Source organism: Chrysochloris asiatica, unplaced genomic scaffold (genome assembly GCF_000296735.1).
Source record: "Chrysochloris asiatica unplaced genomic scaffold, ChrAsi1.0 scaffold00425, whole genome shotgun sequence".
NCBI lineage: Eukaryota > Metazoa > Chordata > Mammalia > Afrosoricida > Chrysochloridae > Chrysochloris > Chrysochloris asiatica.
The window spans coordinates 713,906-721,977 of record NW_006408943.1 but is presented as its reverse complement, the minus strand read 5'-3'; the positions used below and the strand labels follow the sequence as shown (position 1 = coordinate 721,977).

The 8,072-nt window shown below is 42.8% G+C and overlaps 1 pseudogene; it reads left to right on the top strand.

Annotated features, from left to right (window-relative positions):
• Positions 1–5,882: 5,882 nt before the first annotated feature.
• LOC102824960 lies at positions 5,883–6,369 on the top strand (annotated as a pseudogene).
• The last annotated feature ends 1,703 nt before the right edge of the window (positions 6,370–8,072 follow it).

Below are 8,072 nucleotides of genomic sequence, written 5' to 3'. Positions count from 1 at the left end.
CTTATGGGCAATTCCTACCTAACCTTTCATATGTAATTTTGTCCTCACTTTGATATGATTGAGCCCACCCCTAGTCACAAGAAATTTCTCATCACAATCACCTTCATTTGCTGTATGTCCAGTGTCCAACTCATTGAAAAGTCTTTGAGTCTTTTCCTCCACTATGATAAGCTAAATAAGAACTGTATGCACCTGTTCCTACTTAACTACAAATTCTTAATGACACCATTAGGAACAGATCAAGATACACTGATAAATACTGATGGTTAAAATGTAGACGTTTGAACCAAAGAAGGATCACTGTTTAGAAAGCATGGTCTTGATAACAGAAATTATGCCAAAGATCACATGATAGAATTCTAGAACAATTTAAAATACTTTTTTTTTCAACACCAGAAGGGCTGGGAAAGGAGGATACATGGAAACAAGAAACACGGGGAGAAAATGGAAGAAGTCATGTGACAATGAGGGGGTTTTGATCATTGAGATGAAACAACGTGTGATTTGTTGAAGGTAAAACTGATGTAGGTTTATGCTCTGTCAACCTTCACTAAATTCACAAAAGTTCATTCCAAATGTCCCTCCCCCAATTCTTGTTTGTCTTTTCATTTAAAACTTGTGGTGTAACTTCATATTTGGGTATATCCAGTAAATGTGGAGTGCTGATTTCTGTAAATTCACCCAACTTTCAAAGTTTCATCTCTGGGAGTCTTGGGTCTTGGAGACAAAGCTAAAACTGTACATATCTTGGCAGAACTGTCAGCAGTTAGAGATGGAGACATCATGACATATCTGACTGTCACTAAGTCAGTGAACTTTCTTCTCACAATGGAAATTAACATTTAGGTCAGGACCCTGAACTTCATGAAGTGACCACCTATATGTTTGGGGCGGAAGGGTCCAGGGAAGGGAGATTCCAGGAGAGAACTGCATTAAAGATTCAAATGCTCATATTGAGATGAAAGAACCTATAACACTCGTGGTTATAGAATGCCATATTGCAGTATCCCTCATCATTGTTTTTCTACACTTTCAAGAACTGTTTGCTGCTGTTGCTCGTTGGTTATGTCCTCCAGAGATACTTGTTGAAGTCCTTATTCCTAGCACCTCTGACTGTGGCCTTATAAGGAAATAGGACCTTTGCAAATGTCATCAAATTAAGATGGAATCATTAGGGTGCACCCTAATCTGGTTATGACTGGTGTCCTTATAAAAATAGGAGAAACGATATGGATAGACACACAGGGAAGACAGCCATGTGAAAAAAAGGAGGAAGAATGGAGCTATACTACAAGCCAAGGACTGTCTGAGACCACTAGAAGCTAGAAGAGACAAGGAAAGCTCCTCCTCTAGACTTTCAAAGAGAGTGTGGCACTACCAACATCTATATTTCCTATGGTTCTGTAGGATAAACATTGGACTGCAAATCATAAAGTTACTTGTTCAAGTCTACCATCAGCTCCTCAGAAGAAAGATGAGACGTTCTACTCCTGCAAAGATTTCCATCTTTGGAAACCCTATACTGGGTTGCTATGAGTTAGAATCCACTTGACATCACTTAACAACAACCACCATCCAGCACTGTGAAAGACTAAACGTCTGGTTGCTTTAAGCCACGCAGTTTGTGGTGATTTGCTATGACAACCCTAGGAAATTAATACACTTGGTATTCATTATTCTAGCATGCTGTGTTTATTATGCTGTTGGGTACCATCAGTCAATTTCAACTCATAGCCACTCCATGTGACAAAGTAGAACTGTCCCATAGGGTTTTCTCGGCTAAAATTATTATGGAAACAGATTGCGAACTCTTTCTCCTGTGGAGCTTCTGTGTGGGTTTGAACTGCCAAGCTTTTGGTTAGCAGCTAAGTCCTTAGCCATTTGTACCACCAGGGATCCTTGTTGTTGTTGTTGTTAAGTGCCACAGAATTGGTTCCAATTCATAGTAACCCTTTATAGGGTTTTGAGGAGTGGTTGGTGGGTTTGAACCACTGAGCTGGCAGTTAACAGTCCAGTGCTTATCATACAGTGCCACATCAGGACCCCAGTCAATTAAAAATCACCAAAAACAAAAAAAAACCTTCCTGCCATCAAGTCAGTTCTACTCTAGAGGACCAAATAGAACTGAGGCTGTAAATCTTTACAGATGAGGCAGAAAGCCTCATCTTACTCCCATAAGTGGCTAGTGCGTTTGAACCACTGACCTTGCCATTAGCAGCCCAAGGAGCATCCCACTATACCACCAGGGCTCCTTAGCATTCCAATAGTGTATGCTATTTTTAAGTAACAAAATGCTAGCAACTTGTTTGTATAATACTGTTATTTCATGGGGTTTTTGTTTTAGTCATTTGCATCTTGAAGTCAAGATTAATGGCTCAACTACTCAATTTATGTGGAAAAGACCCAGCAATGACTAAACCTGTGCAAGTCAAGGTTTATTTGGGAGATGAATGGATGCACAAAGGGGCATGCACATTACAACCTAGGTACTCAATTATAAGCACTGAGTCCGTATCCCAAACCATTTTTTCCTCCAGACTTTTTTTTTTTTTTTTTAACTCTAGCCTGAAGGATTGGTCAAATAAATTGTAGTACATCCATAGTATGGGCTATTATGTAGTCATTAAAATTTATGTTGTAGAAAAACAGTTGATGGCATAGAAAGATGCTCATGAAACATTAAGGGGAAAAAGCAAGTTATAAATGAATACACATCCAGTCCTTACTTATCAATTATCTCGCTATTGACATTTCACATTTGCAATCATAAAAAACCTACTATCCAACTATTTTGCACATTAATGACATACTTCTAACAGAAATGAACACCAAGGTGCAAGATTAAAGCAACACTGTGATGGTTCAGGTTATGTGTCAACTTGACTGGGCCACGATTATCAATGGTTAGTAGTTGTGTAATGATGTAGGCCTTCCTCCATTAAGTGATCTGGTGTGGTCATCCTCCACTTTCACCCATCGCTGATTTTTGCATAATAACTTGGTCTTTGGAACCTAACTATATCAATAAAGGAGAAGAAGATTTACCAAATGATCCCCTGTCCCAGTTATCTACTGCTGCAAAACAATCCAGTCCAAGACTTTTTGCCATAAACCAACAACCATTTTATTCTGCCCATGGGTTCTGTGAGACAGAGGTTCTGAAAAGGTATGGCGCGGACAGTTCTTCTGTGCTCCACAATGTCTGGGCCATCAGCTAGAGTGGAATGCTGGTGCTGAGGGATCCTCTCCAAGACGGTATCTCACTCACATGCCCAATGTGTGGGCTAGAATCACTGAAGGACCAAACACGGGAGTTGCTATGAGTTGAAATTGGCTGATGGCACTCAACAACCTAACAATCACAGCATGCTAGAATACTGAATACCAAGTGAGCGGTAGTCCCTGCATGTGCACTTTCCAGTATGGTGGTCTCAGGGCAGTGGGATTTCTTACATGGTGACTTGGGGCTCCAAGAACAAGGGTTCTAACACCTGGTGTTAGAAGTCAGAGTTTCACTTTCACCATACTCTAATGGACAAGGCAGAGATTCACCCAGATTCAAGGGGCGGCACCATTGCTCCCACCTCTCACCAGCTGTTCCGTGGGAGAAAGATGAGGCTTTCTGCTCCCGTAAATATTTACAGCCTCGGAAACCCTGTACAGGGTCGCTATGAGTCGGAACTGACTCCAAGGCACATAACAACAACAACAACTCACTGGGAGAAGTGCCAAAGCATGTGCCACCATGTTTTAAAGCCACCACCAAAAACCCATTGCCACGTAGACAATGAGGACTCACAGTGAACACGTGTGAAGAATAGAAACGCAAGGCATAGGGTTTTCAAGGTGGTGAGCTTTCAGAAGCAGGTCCTCAGACCTTTACTCCAAGGCAACTCTGGTGGGTTCTAACTGCCAACCTTTCAGTTCGGAGTCAAGCACTTAGCCACCTGCAGCATTCAAGGACTCTTTAAGGAAAACCACCACTCTCCCCCTCATAAACAACAACAAAAATTAGGATAGACCCAAATGTGAACTACCATTTTCTAACTATGGTAAGATTCTAAGTGAGGGTTTTTTCTTCCTTTGGCTTCCTTGTGTTTTCTAGGCATTCTATAATGAACATGTATTACTTTAGTCAATAGAAACAAAAAAGGTATAAACATCAAACAAAGTCTGCTCTTACATCTTATTCAACGGATGCCCTCTTTCCAGGTTTGGCAGGGAGTCTGTGTGGCGGGCTGTGAGCCTTGAGAACACCTTGTGTTCTGTAATATTTCCAGAAACAGCTCACAGTAGCTCCTTGAACAGCAGCCTTCAGAGCCTGCGAGGAATGTGGCAAAAAGGTACCTCACAGGTTTTCTCTTTGGTGACAATGAAACACAGCTGGGCTTGAGTCAGAGCAGGAAACACTGAAGGCAAACAGAACCTTCTGAGGTGTCAGTCAATCTACTTTTCCAGAACTTCTAGCATGGGAAGTGGCAATGATCTGGAGACGGTGGGCCCTGAAGCACCGTTCCTGCACTCCAACCCCCAATGCCAGTCCATCCAGAAAGGGATGCTGGGAGGTGCTTGTGAATGCAGATGGGGCTCTGTGCGCAGGGGGAGTTTGAAACCTAGGACCAGAGACAAAGGTTTCTTGCCCATCTGTAGTGTAGTGAATTATTTAATGTCTCTTGGAATCCTGGTGTGGTACTGAAGGATAAGCACTGCACTACTAGCCATAAGGTTAGCACTTCAAACCCAACAGCCACTCCTCAGAAGCCCTATACAGGGTTGCTGTGAGCCAGAACTCACTTGATGACATTTAACAACTAGCTATCATCTTTGTAAAGATGTAGTGCTTACAAGTCAGGCTACTAACCTCAAGGTCAACAGTTTGAAACTATCATCCGTTCCACAGGAGAAAGATGAGGCTTTCTGCTCCCATAAAGATTTACAGTCTCAGAAACCCCATACAGGGTCACTATGAGTCAGAACCAACTCCATGGCACACTATCACCACCACCATAATAGTCTTTGTAAACTCCCACCAAACAACATTTTTGCCCTGATGGGTCTGGGTAAGAGAAGATGGGAGAAGATGCTGACAGCATTATATGATTCAGTGTGAGTGGTAAGCAGTATTTACTCTGGTTGTAAAAACCTGGAATGTCTACAATGTGTATAAAATGAGCCATCTCAGAAGTAGGAATGGAGGATTGTACTACCATCAAAGAAGAAGAACCAGGAGTGTAGTGTGTCCTTTGGACCCTGAGACCCCTGCACATTGAACCTCCTCAACCCAGGGTCACAGAAAGCAGGGTCACCACAGGAATGGTCAAGAAGGAGCAGCAATAAAACCAAGAACCAGAGCACAAGACAGAGTAATGGTCTTCCCAGTTTATGGAGCAAGTAAAGCTGAGTGACTTTGGACAGAAGGTTTACTTGAAGAGTAGAGTGCCTCCAGGCACTTAATTGGGGTGGCGGCTAGGTTTGCTGACCCACAGAGCTAGGACCAAGTGCTTTCAGGTCGAGGCTTAGGTGGAATGGTGTGACCTGTGGGCATTTATCAGCAGCCCTAAAAAAACTGTATAACATTAGCCAGGTAGAGAGAGGCCTGCCTGTGAGTACGGCTGAGGAGGGACTATCCCAACTGGCACGACTGTGCCCTGAGCATTTCTGAACCTGAATTGTAAAGTGTTAACTTCCCCAATTAACCCCATAACTGTGAGGATGGTGTCTGAGTTCTGTATGGCCATTGCAATGAGTTATTGAGGGGAATGGTTGATATCATATTTTTATACCACACAATAATTTGCTTGTGAGTTTTTGAATCCACATTTAAAAATCAAGAGATTGCATTTTTTTCAGCTGGAGCCGCCATCTTGTAGTAATCCACCAAGATGACGAACACAAAGGGAAAGAGGTGGGGCACTTGCTCTATGTTCTCCAGGCCTTTCAGAAAACATGGGGCTATTCCTTTGGCCACGTACATGCGAGTCTATAAGAAAAGTGATATTGTGGACATCAAGGGAATGGGCACAGTGCAAAAAGACCTACCCCACAAATGTTACCATGGCAAAATCAGAAGAGTCTACAATGTGACCCAGCATGCTGTCGGCATTGTTGTGAACAAGCAAGTCAAGGGCAAGATTCTTGCCAAGATAATTAATGTGCGCATTGAGCATATTAAGCACTCTCCGAGCCAAGATAGCTTCCTGAAGCAAGTGAAGAAAAATAATCAGAAAAAGAAGGAAGCCAAAGAGAAAGGTATCTGGGTTCAACTAAATTGCCAGCACACTGTGTGAGAACCAAAGGAAAGGAGGCTGAGTTGCTAGAACTATTCCCTATGAATTCATGGCAGAACAGGAGCAAAGCAAAGATATCTGAGGTGTACAAATGTCAGGTCTTTGGCTATAATTGTGTGGAGGTTTGGAGGTTGTAATTTGTAATTGCATATACATAGCATTTAAAGTACATTGTGTTCCCCAATTCGCTTGATAATAAATGCTTTTACTATTGGGGGGGGGGATCAAGATTGCATAGAATATCCCAACTTGTAGCTTCTCTTAAGAAAGGTGGAGACTTGGTGGCTCTAACATAACCCCTGCATGGACACAATCAGGTGGCACTTAGACAGTTGACCTTGGTCCCACTGACTCTGGCAATGCTGCATGGGCACCCAGACTCAGCTGGGTGAGTTTCCCCACTTCCTACAGAGCTGTGGAGACACATACACCTGGAGTTGACCCCTGACTCCTACAGTGCTGTGTGAACACTCACGTCTAGCCAGGTAGCCGTGGCTCCCCCCCACCCCACTTCCACAGTGCTACACAATCCCCCACCGCTCCCTTCCACCGTGCTGCAAAGACACCCATACCTGGCCAGCAGCACTCACCACTTGACCTGCACAGCCCCCAGACACATGTGGCTTTTGTGACCCCTGGCCAGCATTGCATTCCCCAAGACACAGAACTTAAAGAGTCCTTAAAAAGACGTCACCCCCTTTGGGGAGTACAGCATGCCTGACAGATGTTTCTCCATGTCTCCTTTAAATATCACCAGGATCAAAGAGTTCACACCATGAATGTATGGTTCTCTTTTTGAAAACAATTTTCCCCATTCAAAAATAAATTTACTGTACATAAAAAAAAAAAAAAAGCAGAAGGAATAGAAACAAATACTGATGAATGATGATGCGTGGAGGGGATTTAATCATGGAATGAAAGGAAATACGATAGGATGAGTGCAAAACCAATGTTCCACATGTTTCATTAGGCAAATCTGCTGCACAAAACCTTTTTAAAGTGTTGAAGAGCAAAGATGTCAGCTTGAGGACTAAGGTGCACCTGACCCAAGTCATGGTATTTTCAATAACCTCATATGCATGCGAAAGCTGGACAGTAAATAAGGAAGACCATAGAAGAACTGATGCTTTTGAGTTATGGTGTTGGAGGAGAATATTGAAAGTGCCATGGGCTGCCAAAAGAACCAACAGATCTGTGTTGGAAGAAGTGCAGCCAGAGTGCTCCTTGGAGGCCAAGATGGCCAAACTTCGTCTCTCATACTTCAGTCATATTGTCAGGAGGGACCAGTCGCTGGAGAAGGATATCATGTTTGGTATGGTGGAGGGTCAGAGAAAAAGAGGAAGACCCCCAATGAGTTGGATTGGCAAAATGGGATTTGAACCATTGATGAATGGGCTTAAACGTAGCAACAATTGTGAGGTTGGCTCAGGACTGGGCAGTGTTTCATTCTATTGTGCATCGGGTTGCTATGAGTTGGTACCAACTTGATGGCACCTAACAAAAACAACAACCATGTAAACTATCACTCAATTCACAATAAAAGCATTTAAAATAAATAAATACATATATATATATTTACTTCTGTATAAGTCAGATCATGTCATCTCTGTGGTTTCAGCCATCAGAGGTTTCCTTTAACATCTGGAATAGAACCCGCAACATTTACGTGATATTCAATGCCTGACCCAGTCTGACTTTGTCTAATTCTCCAACCTAACCTCGTTCCACAGTTGATGTGCTAAACACCTTCTCCCCAGCCTCTTCTGTGCATCTACCTCTGTCTCT